We start from the raw sequence: 15,301 nt of genomic DNA on the forward strand, positions 1-15,301 counted from the left end.
GATGTGAATTGCAGCAATGGGATTTATATAAATCCTCACACACACACACACAAAAAATGGCTCTCAATTCTTGAGCCTAAACTTTGAACTCATAATAAATTCCCAACACTATCTGGGCAAATCTGGTGCTGGGCACCTGTGTGCATTCAAGAAAAAACTTTTAAATAAAGAGCAGTGGCTACTTAGAGAAACTCATAATTTATTACAGAATTAAAACAAGAGTAAGCTTTATTTTAAACTCACTATGTAATCTGATGAAGAGTAAACGGTGAGATCATCAAGTCCTTCATGGTTTCTCATCCATGTACAACAGGTCAGATGGTCAGAAACCAGTGTGTCACACACATGAAGGGTCAAATGCTTGAAATACACAGTGAATATTTTGGGAGAGTCACAGGAAAATTAGTAATCATTTCTAAAAATTACATATCTGTGATTTTTAAAAAGTCTTATATAAAATGGGCAGAACAGGTTAAGATCATTATGCTTTATCAAGACCCCTCAGTAAGATGACATCATTCTTTCTTCGAAGATTCCTGCAGATCTGCTCTGAGAGTGAATAATGAGCCCATCTGCTGCTTATAGTTCTGTGTTTATACTCTCTGTTTAAGCCCCTGAATGCTGATCAGGGAGATGGGTTGCCATTTGTTTCCCCCATCGATTGAAGGGACTGGCATTTACGTACAGAGATTGCAATTTGGTTTCACCAGGAACACTCTACCTCTATCCAGGAAAAGCAATCAAAACAACAGGTCAAAACGCCTCTTGCCAGCTGATGGCCTGGACTGTCTGACCCTGTTTAGCTGATGGCCTGGACTGTCTGACCCAGTCTAGAATAACCTGGTAGTTGCAGGACTACAGACGAATACAACACTGGAAAAATCCAAACATTAACTGACATCATATTAGATAGGGAATAAAGAAAATGTGATCTCATTGATCATATTCTCTTGGAACTCTGAAGTTTCCTTTTCATTGTGACTCAGAGAACAGGAGCACAGTCTATTCCAGAAGCAAAGCATTGTCTGATTTGAAAGACACTGAACAAAAAGGGACTTGGTTTGAATAGAAAAAGTGTGCCAGGGAGTAAGTACTTTGAAGGTGAGAGGAATGAGTCCGACAAAAATTACACTGGCAAAACACCAAGAAGTATATTTAGGGGATTCTAAATGAGCCAAGTTGGCTGGTTAAGATGATTTCTGTAGGAACATAATGGGATATGAGGCATAATAAATGGAAGTGGAAACTAGCCTGTAGAATACCTTGAAAGCTATACTACGGAGGGGCCTATAAATGTCATAGAATCATTTAAAGTTTTTCACTCAGGAAGCAGTAAGAGGAATTTGAAAAGATCATTGTAGGATTGTGTCTAGAAGAGACTAGACAGAAAAGATATGAGAAAGCTGGCTCAGATTGTTGGAAAATGAGCATGTGATCAGACCAGGCTTAGGACTGTAGGGAAAGGGGAAAAAAAAAGGAAGCATGTAAGAACTACAACTACTCAAGATTGCAATATTCCTAGTGTGATAAAAATCTTTCGCTTGTAGAAGGCTGTGAGTGGTAGTGATAGATAACAAGACGAAATAACTATGGCAATGGTGGTACTCATTACAACAAATCAAATAATTATCAGCTATTTGAAGCACACAATAATAAAACCACTGATGAGCCCAAATCTAAGATACTGTTGAACACAGAGAATGGAAACTCATTTAGCATTTCACATTAACTCCCTTGCTTTCATTATTCCTAGTTACCCATTTCTAAATAGAATTTTATGCACGTGTTTCCACAAATGAAATCATAAGCATAAGACCTTTTTTTTTTACTATTTTTCCATCTTTCTGACTCCTCCTAATCTTTGACTCAGTTTCATCTCTCTGAATTCTCTGCAGTAAGTCATTTTTTTTTTAAAAGATTTTATTTTTGCTATGTTTTTATTGGAAAGGCAGATATACAGAGAGGAGAGACAGAGAGGAAGATCTTCCGTCCGATGATTCACTCCCCAAATGAGCCACAACGGCCGATACTATGCCAATCCGAAGCCAGGAGCCTCTTCCGGGTCTCCCACGCGGGTGCAGGGTCCCAAAGCTTTGGGCCGTCCTTGACTGCTTTCCCGGGCCACAGGCAGGGAGCTGGAAGGGAAGCGGAGCTGCTGGGATAGAACTGGCGCCCATATGGGATCCCAGGCGTGCAAGGCGAGGACCTTAACCACATGTGCCACCGCGCCGGGCCCTGCAGTAAGTCATTTAAACTGGCTTTAATAAAGGGAATATTCATGCTGTAAGTACACATGCCTTAAGTGAAGAAAACTCCCTTAAATTATCTAAAAGGACAAGTTGGATAGAGGAAGCTATGAGGAGTGAAATAGGACCTGGGACTTGAAAGTGGTTGTTCCTTCCGCATGCCTGGTTGCATTTTAACTCCTTGCTCACTACTGCCCTCTGGTCGCTCCTAGTATCATCTTTATTGCATCCAGTGCTGGCTTATCTCATGATCTTTTAAACACAAAGTTCAGACTAAGACAGTGATGATTTGGTTGGCCAAGTTTTGATCTAGGGTAGAGTCTGTATATCATTGTTTAACCTAGAGTTTGTGTATCATTAGCTAACTTGTGGGTCAGGTACAAGTGGGTCAAAACCCCAGTTCTGAAAAGACACACACAAAAAATTAAAAACTAGTTTTGGAAGAATACTTTAAAGTATTAGGATCTGTGCTACGACTTAATACCACCTTAAGGGAGTGAACAAAGCCAATGTGCTCTTCAGCACATCTACAAAGCAAAAAACTGACTTAAGCCTTCACTGGCTAGAACCCAAATATCCCATGGCATGTTCCTATTCCAGAGGAGGATACCTTTCTTTGCTCTATCAGATAATTGGCAGAATTTAATGCCATCAGAGTATATGAATGAGATCCCTATGTTTTCCTGTCTGCCAGCTGCGAGTTAGTCACAGTTTTTAAAGGTCACCAGTATTCCACGTTTCCGAGCCCATCACTCCACCTTCAAAATTAGTAATGACAGATAAAATGTTTTCCACAATTTGAATCTTTCTTCCTTTATCAAGGCATCTTTTTCTGAACACAGTCAAAAAGGTCCTTTGCGTTGAAAGGATCTGTGTGACTACTCTGGATCAACTGGAGGGCCCAGGACAATTTGTTGATCTCAATGCCACATCCTGAGTCATATCTGCAAATTCTTTTTTGTATGTGATAGGTAGTGATCATGAGGGAATAAATAATATTAGAGGACCAGTATTCTATCTCCCCTAACAAAAAAAAAAAGTGCAAATGATTCTTTATCTTTAGAAAGAGAAATGCAAAGTTAGGAAAGATTCACGTGCAGATTCAACTCATGACAGCAGTTCTGTTGAAGCAACGTTCCCAGCAGAAAGCACACTCATCTTTTCATTTCCACGCAGCTCCAGGCAACTTCTGTTACAACCTTTGCCGAAATAACTGAATATCACTGTGATTCCTTTCTCTAACTACACAGTGGACAATTCTACAGTCTTTACCATGCTATTTGGCTCAATAATCCCTTCAGTCAACCACAAATGATATTTTCTTAAGAATTATATATACTCCTACATTCATATACATACACATATGTACACACATATGCAAATATGTATTTCATATGTACATGTGTGTATATATGTGTGTGTTGATACACTAATTTCAACAATGTACTTAATGGACACAGCTTTGTGGCACAGTGGATCTCAGCATGTCCTGTAGTGGCAGCATTTTTATGAGCACTGGTTCATGTCCTGGCTGTTCCAATTGCAATCCAACTGCCGGCCAATGGCCCAAGTGCTTTGGTCCTCCAGTGTGGTAGACCAGGAAGAAGATCCTGGCTCCTGGTTGCCTGCTTTAGCCAGTAGCTGCCACCTGTGCACGTGAGCAGCAGATGAAAGGCGTTTCCTCTTTCTCTCCCTGTCTCTCTGGAGTACAGATGCTCAAATCCAGCAATCGTTTTTTTAAAAACACACACATTTTTCATGAGGATCTATTTTACATCCTCAATTAAAATGTTCTCTTTATGAAGAGGGAATCAATCCTTTGAGCTTTAGCAGAATACCAAACCAAGGTGCAATTATTATGTACATGATTGGCCAGTTACTAAGAATAAAAATAACATCAGTCTTCAATACTGACTGATTGTAGTTATTAATCTTTGAATAACAACTGAAGAAATTTAAATAGACACTAACAATTTAAATTATGCTCAGAACAGAAAGTCAATCATTTTGAAAATTTCTTCATCTCATTTTGAAACTGTATTGTCAGAGTCTCATTAACAATCAGGAGACCACATTTCTTAATGGTATGAATTTTGTTTTGTTAAGAAAAACACTTACTCCTACAAAACAAAACTTACCTGTCAAAAAGTTTTAAAAATGGCTGAAAATTACCTCATGCTTATTTGTACTGAAAAATTACAAGTGAATCAACAGGAAAGTCTCTAGCACTTTAACACTAAAGATAAAGTTCCAATAAAGGAGGGGAGTACTTAACTTAAAAATTTTGGACAACACATCTTACATTTTTCTGATTTATAATAACTCATCTTTAAAACAAGCTTTGGTTCATCAAAATCTGAGACACTGAACTCAGTTAAAGAATGAAGTTTAACACTGTTTTTAAAAGTTATTTGATAATAGATTGTTTCCAATTGATTTGACCATAGCCTGAAGCTAGAGGAATATTTTACACTGACTATACAAAAATGTACAAAATTTGAACAAAGCTGTCACGAAACAGTATCTACTCCTTAGTTTATCCTTACATGGTTAATATTTTCCATCTTAATCTGTCTTTTTCCATTCTATTTCACTTTTTTCCTTGAAAAGGAAAAAGTTACAGAGAAGGACAAAGAAAAAGAGAGAGTTTTCCATCATCTGATTCATTTCCCAGATGAATGAAGCTGAGCCAATACAAAACCAGGCAGCAGAAACTTGTTTGAAATCTCCTACATGTGTTCAGGGGCCCAAGGGACTTGAGCCATCCGCACCTGTTTTCCCAGGCTGTAAGTAGGCAGCCAAATTGGAAGTAGGGAATTCAGCACATGAGCTGGCACCCATGAAAGAGTCTGGTGACACAGGCAAAGGCTTGCCCTACAATGTCCTGGCACTGGCCCCCGATTTCACTTTTCTTAAAGACGCTTTGTGTTAAAATACTGATATCATGATCCATTAGGATTTTTTAAAATTAATTCAAGAATCTGCAAAAATAATTTTTGGTAGTTATTTTACAGAGAAGGATTCATAATCTGTTATACTTAACTAGGTTTTCTATTATTATAAATATAATATGTTATATGTTATAATATAATATGTTATATATCTTTGATCAATGTTTACTTTCAGAAATTCTCAAAAAGATTTGGGTTTCATTAAATATTTATTTGGTGTCTCCAGGTAAAACAGAAGTAAAAATATTTTCATAGTTACATTGAAAGGCTGTCTATCCCAGTTTACATTTGTAAATACTCTTTGCTAATAAGTAAGTTTGAAATGTTGAATCTCTGGTGTGAATTGGAACAATTGTTCTTAAGTACATAAACGCCACAATTAAAAAAAAACCACATTTTTCTAGTAGTGAAAACACGAATGTCAGCATTAAAGGTTATAGTAAAAAATGAAGCTTTAAAAACTGAAATCAATAACAACTATCAACAGAAAGTCTTCTCAAACATTTCTATTCTCTTGTGACTGGCACTGCGGCATCACGGATAATGCTACTGTCTGCAGTGCCAGTATCCCATACGGGCTCCACTTCCCACCCAGCTCCCTTCTGATGTACAAGCGAAAGCGGTGGAAGTGCTTGGGCCCTATAACCCACGCAGCCGACTGGAAAGAAGCTCCTGGCTCCTGGCTCCTGGCGTAACTCTGTGCCTCTAGCACTGTGTGCATTTGCTAAGTGAAGCAATAGATAGAAAAATTGTGTTTCTCCCTCTCTCTTGCTTTTTGTATAACTGTGTCTTGTAACCATACATATTCTTTTTTTTTTCTATTCTGGAATTATGACTCCCACAATTCCTGTTGTCATAAAAATTTTTGTGAACAGAGAAGTGGTGATTTTATTGCCATTCTATCTATGTTGCAAATATTTATTGATTTAGTTGAACAATTTTAATACATACATACATACATACATACATAACTAGATTAGATTTTAACAAGTAATACGAAAAAGTTTCCTGTGTCATCTCTCATGATTATGTAAAATCTAATGCATAAATAATATAATCATAATGCATTTTATTTTTTTCTAAATAGGAAAAACTTGAGTTAATAAAGTGCATGTCATCTGTATATCTACCCATAGCTTTAAAATAGCAAGATCATCTGGCCCAGTGCAATGGCGCAGTGGTTAAGGTCCTCACCTTGCACCCCTGGGATCCCATATGGGCGCCAGTTCTATCCCGGCAGCCCCACTTCCCTTCCAGCTCCCTGCCTGTGGCCCGGGAAAGCAGTCGAGGACAGCCCAAAGCTTTGGAACCCTGCACCCGCGTGGGACACCCAGAAGAGGCTCCTGGCTTCGGATCAGCATAGTATCGGCCGTTGTGCTCACTTGGGGAGTGAATCATGGGACGGAAGATCTTCCTCTCTGTCTCTCCTCTCTGTATATCTGCCTTTCCAATAAAAAAAATAAAAATAAATCTTTAAAAAAAATAGCAAGATCATTATTTTAATGAATCATTTGCCTAAAGAATGAATAGATCAAAGAATTAATTTAAAAAAAACAAGCCAGATGTTTTAGGCTAACAATTAACAGCCATATTTTCAGATTTACTCTAATAGGAAAATAATTTTTCATTATTGGATCAACAAGTGATAAAAGAAAGCAAAGTTCACTCATGATTTTGCTGAGACAACAAAAAGCCAGAAAATGATTTTATTTTAAATTAGAAATCAATCCAATTCTATCCGAGAAAAATTGAGTAATCAAAAGCAAAACAATGCATTATAATAGTAACATATGACTCTTTGCAAACAATTTATTGTAGTTACACAGAAGTTAATGGAGTGATTGCATTTAAACATCATTAAGAATCTTAGCCAACACACGTTGAAACATAAAGTTAACCACAGAATAAACAGCATTTTGTTTACCCTAAGAAAAAATCGAATTGTTACGACTTTTAATCAAGGGGAATTCAACGCATGCAACGTTTTCTAGTTGTCTCTCCGATCTTGAAAAACAGCAGCACAGTTTCAGAACTCACATCTCTGTTACTATTCTCCTCATTGGTTCCAGAGTGGACTGTATGAAACCACAAGTGGCCAGCAACAATCTGCTGTTCTATTTTATGCACACTGTTCCACCTTCCAAGCAGGGCAGCCAATTTCTGCTCCCTTTAATCTGAGCTGGCCTATGACTTTACAGGCTGTGATGAATAGGATGTGGCTAAAGTGACATCCTTCAACTTCAGAATGCAAGCCTAATCATGCTGACAGTTGCCACTTGGTGTCTTAGAATTCACAGGAAATTCACTGTGAAAACTGAGCTCGTCGTGTGCACAATTCACCCTCAGACAAAGAGCCACAAAGAACTCAGGGGGTGTAGATGAAACTCCAGCCCAACCGTATGAGTGCATGATGATGGCTGCATGAGTGGTCACACTAAAGACCAAGTAGAGAACCAATCAATACACAGAAGGATAGGAACAAAAGTATACCCTATGTTGAGCCAGAGAACTCTGGGGTGGTTTGTTGCATAGGAAAAGATAACAGAAATGTTCCGTTAAAACTGTCTCATGCGGTCAAAACCTTTCTTCGGGAAGTATCTGATTTGTAGGTACAATCCATCGTAACTGCACGAGAATACTGATGGACTCTAATAAGCTAAAATGGACAATAAGTGTTTAGCAGTCTGAAGAATGACTTCTCTGCATTTCTCGTCTTTTCAGAGCGAGAGCTGAAAGCCAGCTATCACTGACATAATCGATTATCGAGCTGCAAGAGGCTGGAGCCCATTGCTGATGCTGTTGATATAGAGTGCTGTGCCCGGCTCACACAGCTGGGCTGCCATCATCCCAGCACATGTCCAGAGGGCTGGCACGCTGCTGTGCTATGGCATTTTTTGTGGAGTATATGGTGTTTTTTTGTTTTGTTTTGTTTTGTTTGCTGTTGTTTTCCTTGCTACTCTGTGTCGCCACTTATCATGCAAACTAAGACAAACAAATACTTTGAACACTAAAAAATGCATTAAGCATGTTCAAAGTATACATTTGAACGCATTTCATGACAGATATCCAGATAACTATGTCCTTCCAAATGTCAAGTACAGATCATTTACAATATCACATCTGAATAAATTACTAAACTGCCATGTAGAAGATTACTTTCTGGTCTCAAATTTAATGCTGACTGAGTATCCCTGCTCAAGTTGCTTAACTTCTTTATGCCTCATTTTACTGAACAATTAGAACGATATACCTGTCCCTATCTACATCACAGACAATCTGTTCAAATAAATGAGATAATATATTTAAAAGCACTTTTGAAGACTACCTGAGAGAGTAGTTAACGACACAAGAGAAAAATGTAAGGCACAGAAGACAAGAGTCGGAGGGGGATTTAGAGGTCAGGCCACGCAACATTTCTTCTGCATTATCATTCACCTTGCGCTTGACCTATGTGGTAAAGGCAGGTCATTTCATTTCCAGACAGCTCTAATTATTAGTAATGAGTTTAAATAATCTGTGTCCTTGTCACTTCCACCCTTTGGCCCTATTTCTTTCCTCCAGAACATAATAGAACATTTGTATTCTACCCCCAGTTCAATTCAGCACAAAAGGCATACTGTCAGGAATTAAACTAATAGTTGGGCAACAGACGTGAAAAACATATATTAGTAAGATGAGGCATACTTTTGTTTGTCACACTAAAAAAAAAAAAAAAAACAGACAGACATAAGTGTCCATAATCCGTGTAAACCGAACTAAGTCTTTCAATGTGGTAAGCTGTAAGGCAACACGGATAAGGCAGACACACACCACACACACAAACACACACACACACACACACACACACACACACACACACACATATATATATATAGAGAGAGAGAGAGAGAAAGAGAGAGAGATTTGCTGCTGGGATTATCACAGTAGTCCTGATAGAGGAATTACCCCCAACACTGAATCTATTTGCTAATTATATGCTAAAATAATTAATTGTGGGAATAAATCAGGGGAAATGTGAAAAAGTGAGTTTGTTGGAAAAAGGGTGAATAGTACCATTCTCTCAATCATGTTTACTCAATATCACTTTCCAAACCGTTTCTTATGCAGCTTTACATTGCCTTAATGGCAAAAGACTTTTGTATTCATTCTCTGATGACTTAAATGCTGTAATTTTTGCAAACTTGCTACATGCCAAGAATAAGAAACGACAATGCACATCCTAAACATAAGTTACAAAAGAAACACCCCAAGTCGATCTAATTGAGTCCTGCATCTTTCTTACAGGGGGAAGAGAAAAGAGACTTAGAAGGAGCTAGCCATTTATGCATACACAAAAACAAAACATAAGGAATCAAAGACCTATCATAAAACTAATCTCTTTAAAGAGTGGTTTTGATCTCCCTTACAGAGGGCTGCTTTGGCTGTTTCAACCTAATTGTAAAATTCAGCGCTTCTGTCTGAACAAAACTTCCCGAATTCTGATGTTTGTCCACAAATGAATCACTTTTAAGCACATCAGATTGTCATCACTTCTAATTGCTCATTTTTATATTTATTATCCTAAAAAATTGTTCTACTCCTATGTGCTCATCTAAACCACTGATAAGAAAACCAGATAGAAGAGGAAAACCATAAGTAAGCCAATCACTATGATCTTTCGCCTTGCAGAATGTATGATATGCAAATCTGCTTGAGCAGGACCCTCAGAGCGTGCCTCACATCGGGGACCTGGGATGGGTGGGAGGCTGGGTGGGACTTCTCCCTTTGTTTCTCCCCTGATCCCAGAAACAGGGGGGGGAAAGTGACGATATTAGTATGGAAGCAACGGCATTACCCACTTTCCTGTAAAATAAACAATGTATGATATGGAGCATACCTTGATTTCCACTCTTCAGGCACCAGACTGACAGTGTTGACTGTCATTACTTTCCTTTTCCAGTTTTTTCATGGAGCTATCCCAACAAAACTTCTTCCAAATCTTCTTTTTCTGTTAATATCCAATGTGCTTAAAAGTAATTTTATTCTGAAAGTGTCATCTAGAAGTGATGATGTGGTAGTTTGCTTCAGACAATAATTTTGTTCCCAAATAACAAGTGACTTTATAATACCTATAAATCCATCATCTTAATCATCATTTTTATCTTTATTGGACAAATCAAGTCCATGTAAATTTAGAACCTGAAGCTATCCATTCGGGGCAGCTTGTGGAACTATACAGAAACATGATGCTTTTAGGATGAAAGGTTCTATTGTCTAATGTCGAGGAATCACACCTAACAAGCCATCAAATGCCACAAACCAAGCATGATCTAATTTCTGACCTGATACTCAAAGGCATATGTTAGTATCACCGTCATGATGTTGATGAAAATTTATAACAGCAAATGCCTTGCCTGCTGTGAACTTTTAACATTTTATGATTGTACTTGGCATTTTGCAGTCCCATTAAATAATTAAGCCAGTCTTCATTTCTTCTAAGTGTCATTGCTCTAAGTGTGACCCTTCAACTCCAGGCTTAGTTTCTGGTAATTGGAATTTAAGTAGGTAAAAACAATGAAATTCTTCATAAAATTTCTTCTATAATTCTAAGATTCAATAGTCTGTGACCTAGTGCTCCATAAAGTAATTCATGCTGAAATTCAGGCTCCATGAACCACCTCAAAGCTTTCTAATTACCTTGTCTTGGGCAGATTATTCACATAATCATTTTCCCAGAAAATTTTCTTTATTTTACAAAGAATAATTTTTATTATAAATCAATTATTTAAAATTTTCAACTTCCCAAAAGCTTATATGTGGAATCAAAAATCAAAAGATTCTTGATTATCAAAAATCCTCAAAAGAATACTCTGAGGTAGACAGTATTAGACAGGTGCCAGGAAAGCGGGTACGCTTATAGCTCCAGGGACACAGTTGATGCAGTTCCCAGGTTTGTACGGTATCAAGCTGGGTAAATGGCAAAGCCTCATTGTTCTCCACTTTCTTAAATTAGAAAGTGGGCATGATTACCGTAGTTCTACTTTCTGGAGTTGTCTGAGAGTTCAGTAAGTCCTTCCATTTAGAATCATTAGAATAAGAAAACTGAACAGCAACACACAGGTTAGTCCATCTGTTTAAAATCGCATAGTAAATAAATAACATTTTCCTAACTCTTGTACCCAAGTCCAGTTCATCGTCTCTATTGCAGCTACATAAAAATCTTGTGATTCTTGAGGAAGCAGGCAAGCTGAAGATACAAAGTGGGCTGCCCAGAAATCCCTTAGAACAGGCAGATGCCGTTTTAGGTCACAAAATGCATTTTTAATATAAATCACTCGCAGTTTTCACATAGAAACCCCTTGCCCTACTAGTTAGTTCAATGAAGACTGTTAGGCAGCAAAATACATGTTTCTAATAGGAAATAAAATGTTTAAAAAATGCTGGGAAACTTGAAATATTATAGTATGTAAGGGCATATATTAAAAGACTAAACAATGTAATTTTTTTCACATAGCTCCAGTCTCACGTAGGATATTTGCAGACTTCGTATTAAGGCTAAAAACTAGAACAGAAAATATGGTAATACAAACAGCTGAGAAATGTTGGCAAACAAATCAACACATAAGATACTACCTCATCTCCGAGATAATTACACCCTTTGCCAGTAATCAGGCATAACCTTTGCAGTTCTGACCTTGGTGGACCTATAATTGTAGCAAATTACTTCTTGTGCCATGACATTGGGTATTTTTCATGATATTCAATCTATGCCTTTCAAAATATTTTTAAATGAAACCTTGCTCATAATGATAATAATTTTGCTAAGTGGTATTCTTATTTTTGCTCCTGGTTGTAAAAGAGGGGGGGATCTTCCAATCTAGTCTGAAGTTAATGAGAAACACATGCTACTGCATTCATTCATTTTCATGAAATTAATTTTGAACACTTCAAATGAAATTTTTTATGGAAAGCTCTATAGAAGCACATTTAAGCACATACACAGTCATTTCAGATGTGTCACTGCAATTATATCATTATTAATTCATTGTCACAGAAATATTTTGTCAAGTGTATACTCTGTGGAGAGAAAGATAAACAAATTAAGAGAATGACTGTCTTGCTCAGGGGTTAGGATACCACTTGGGAAACCTGCATTTTCCATCACAGTGTGTGGGTTCAAGTCCCATTTCAGACTTACTTTCCCGTCTCCTGTGAATGGACACCCGGGAGACAACGGCCACTGGCTCACGTCTGTGCGTCTTCATCACTCACACCGGAAACCTGGATCCAGTTCCAGGTTCTTAGCTTCACCTGGTTTAGTCCCAGTTGTTGTGCACATTTGCACAAGAACTAGTGAATGTAGTCTTTCTCCCGATCCCTGTCACTATCTCCCTCTCTGTCTTTACCTGCCTTTCAAATAAGATGAAAATAAAAAAAAAAAGCAAAATTAAGCAAATTTTCTGTTCAAACGATGCGGGGTGGACATTTGAGCTAGTAGTTGTTACACATGAGAGCCCCTGGATTTGCTCTCTGGCTCTGGCTTCCAATTCCTGCTCCTTATATGTGCAGACACGAGGCAGTCGGTCTCCTGACAAACAAGTGGAGGATTAGGACTGAGTTCCCACCTTCCAGCTGTGGCCCAAGACCCAGCCTCCTGCCATGTTAGACATTTGGGGGGAGTAAACTAGCAGACGAAAGCTCTCTCTACCTCTCTCCCTCTAAAATAAATCAATAAAAAGTCAAAGTTGATTAAAAAGCAAATTAGTCTTTTAAGGTTGAATTTTAAAGCCATCCATGCACTGATCCAACAGAATTGTACTGAAACTCCATCAGCAATTTAAAGCATTTAGTTAAGTTAAGCTGGGGAACATTTGTTACCACAATGAGATAAAGAACAGACTCAAAATCCTGCAAAATTCCCATCGTTCTGATCTTCTAGAACTGAGAATATATTTTCACAAGCAAAATAAAGTTTAAGTGCTCATGAAGGCTACTCAAGCTAAGTGAAGGTTAAGAAACACCACGCCTCCCATCACAACACTTCCCAACGAGAAAAGCACAAGGGTTTTTACTAATAAGATGATCCACTGGATCACTTGCTATTATAAAAAAAAAAAGTACATGCTGAACAAATCAGTCCCTGGAGAAAGGACAGTCGCTTCAACAAATGTTGCTAGGGAAAGTAGCTCTGTGTGTGTAGAAGTACGAAATAAGACCTTATACTTTAAATGGATCAATGTTCTAAATCTACCATATGATGCCATTAAATTATTAAAGGAAAACATCAAGGACACCGTGCATGACATAACATAGGCAAAGACTTCTTGGAAAAGACTCCAGAGCACAGGCAATCAATGGGAAAAAATCAATCTCAGGATCTCATGCACTGCAAAGGAAACCATCAACAATACGAAGAGGTTGACATCATAAAAAGAAACTACTAGCAAATTATGCTATCGATAAAGTATTCATATACAGGATATATAAAAGCTGATGAAACTCAACAAGAACAAAATGAACAATCCAGTTATGACATTGGCAAAGCATCTAAGCCTGCACTTTCAAAGGATGAAACTCAAATGACCAACAAACATGAAAAAATATTCAGGTTCACCAGCCATCAGGGAAATGCAAATAAAAACCAGAATGATATTTCAGTACACCCCAATTAGAATGGCTATCATGTAGAAATTAGAAAATAGTAAGTGCTGACAAGGACGCAGGTAAAAGCATATCCTATCCACTGTTGGTAGGAATGTAAACTAGTGAACCCCTTATGGAAGACAGTGTGGAGATCTCCACAATCTGAAAACTAAATCAACCATGTGACACAGTCATCACAATCTGGGAATTTATCCAAACTAAATGAAATCAGCATATGACAGCTATCTGTACTCGTATAGCAGCTGAATTTACAGCAAATACAATACGGAATTAACCCAAATGTCCATCAGCAGATTACTGAACAAAGAAAAATGTGAGATAAACATGGAATGCTACTCACCAATAAAAAAGAACAAAATTTCAAATTTTGCAACTAAATGGTTGCAAGTAGTAAACATTATGCGTTGTGAAATAATACAATTCCAAAGACAAGTACCATGTGTCTCCTGATCTGTGATAACTAACACACAGAGTACAAAAAAAAAGTTTAATCTACATGAATGAAACTGACATCCTGGGTTTAATTATTGTTTACAACTTTGTCTATACTCCTGAAGAATATTAAGTATTTATTAAGTATTAATTAATTATTAATTATTCATGTTGTTTATTCGTTTTTACTTTCTACTTGCTATGGGATGAGATCTTTTCCTAAGGGAATGTTAAACCAGTGATTGAGAGGCCCAAGGAAAGCACAGCCTTGTAAAAATCAGTATAAAAATAGATAGGGAAGGAGGGTGATTGGGTTATTCAGGCACCCAGGAAGGTAAGATGAAAAATATTTCCTTGCTCTTCAATCTGTATTTTAAAATGTATTCATTTTATATATAATATATGTAATATAAATACATACTTATATATTTATATATCAGTAATGTCTCATAACTGAAAAAGAAATATATGCCTTCAAGATCCAAAAGAACAACGCATATCTTTATCAATCCAATATAATCAATAAAAAAAAGACAAACAAGCAAAAAACAGGTTACAGAAAAAGCAATAAAGTACCATGATGAAAAAAGGGGAAAAGAAAAAGACCAAATACAACTACCGGGCCTGGTGCGATGGCACAATGGTCAAGGTCCTCGCCTTGCACCCCCGTGATCCTATATGGGTGCCGGTTCTAATCCCGGCAGCACTGCTTCCCTTCCAGCTCCCTGCCTGTGGCCTGGGGAAGCAGTCGAGGACGGCCCAAAGCTTTGGGACCCTGCACCTTGTGGGAGACCCGGAAGAGGCTCCTGGCTTCAAATTGGCTCAGCTCCAGCCGTTGCGGCTACCTGGGGAGTGAATCACTGGACGGAAGATCTTCTTCTCTGTCTCTCCTCTCTGTATGTCTACCTTTCCAATAAAAGTAAAATACAGCTACCTTGACAGCATCTAGGGCATTAAACACAGGACAGCCAGAAATTATTTTATTATTTCATTTATTTTTTGCAGCAAATAACCTTTCAATACCAGCCA

General features: G+C 37.7%; 1 protein-coding gene across 15 annotated transcripts in view; it reads right to left on the bottom strand.

Moving 5' to 3' along the window:
• The window catches only part of RALYL (RALY RNA binding protein like), a 632,446-nt gene that overhangs the window by 560,743 nt on the left and 56,402 nt on the right, over positions 1-15,301 (bottom strand). For 6 of the 15 annotated variants that reach the window (XM_040993906.1, XM_040993930.1, XM_040993841.1 and 3 more), the window contains one exon: positions 427-430. The exons of the other annotated variants lie outside the window; for them this stretch is intronic. The gene's annotated coding sequence lies outside the window, so the exon portion shown is untranslated. The remainder of the gene's footprint in view (positions 1-426; positions 431-15,301) is intronic. 15 annotated transcript variants of the gene reach the window in all.

The sequence above is a fragment of the Ochotona curzoniae genome, unplaced genomic scaffold, assembly GCF_017591425.1.
Source record: "Ochotona curzoniae isolate NIBS_2020 unplaced genomic scaffold, NIBS_Ocur_1.0 contig_1071, whole genome shotgun sequence".
In the NCBI taxonomy this organism is placed as follows: domain Eukaryota; kingdom Metazoa; phylum Chordata; class Mammalia; order Lagomorpha; family Ochotonidae; genus Ochotona; species Ochotona curzoniae.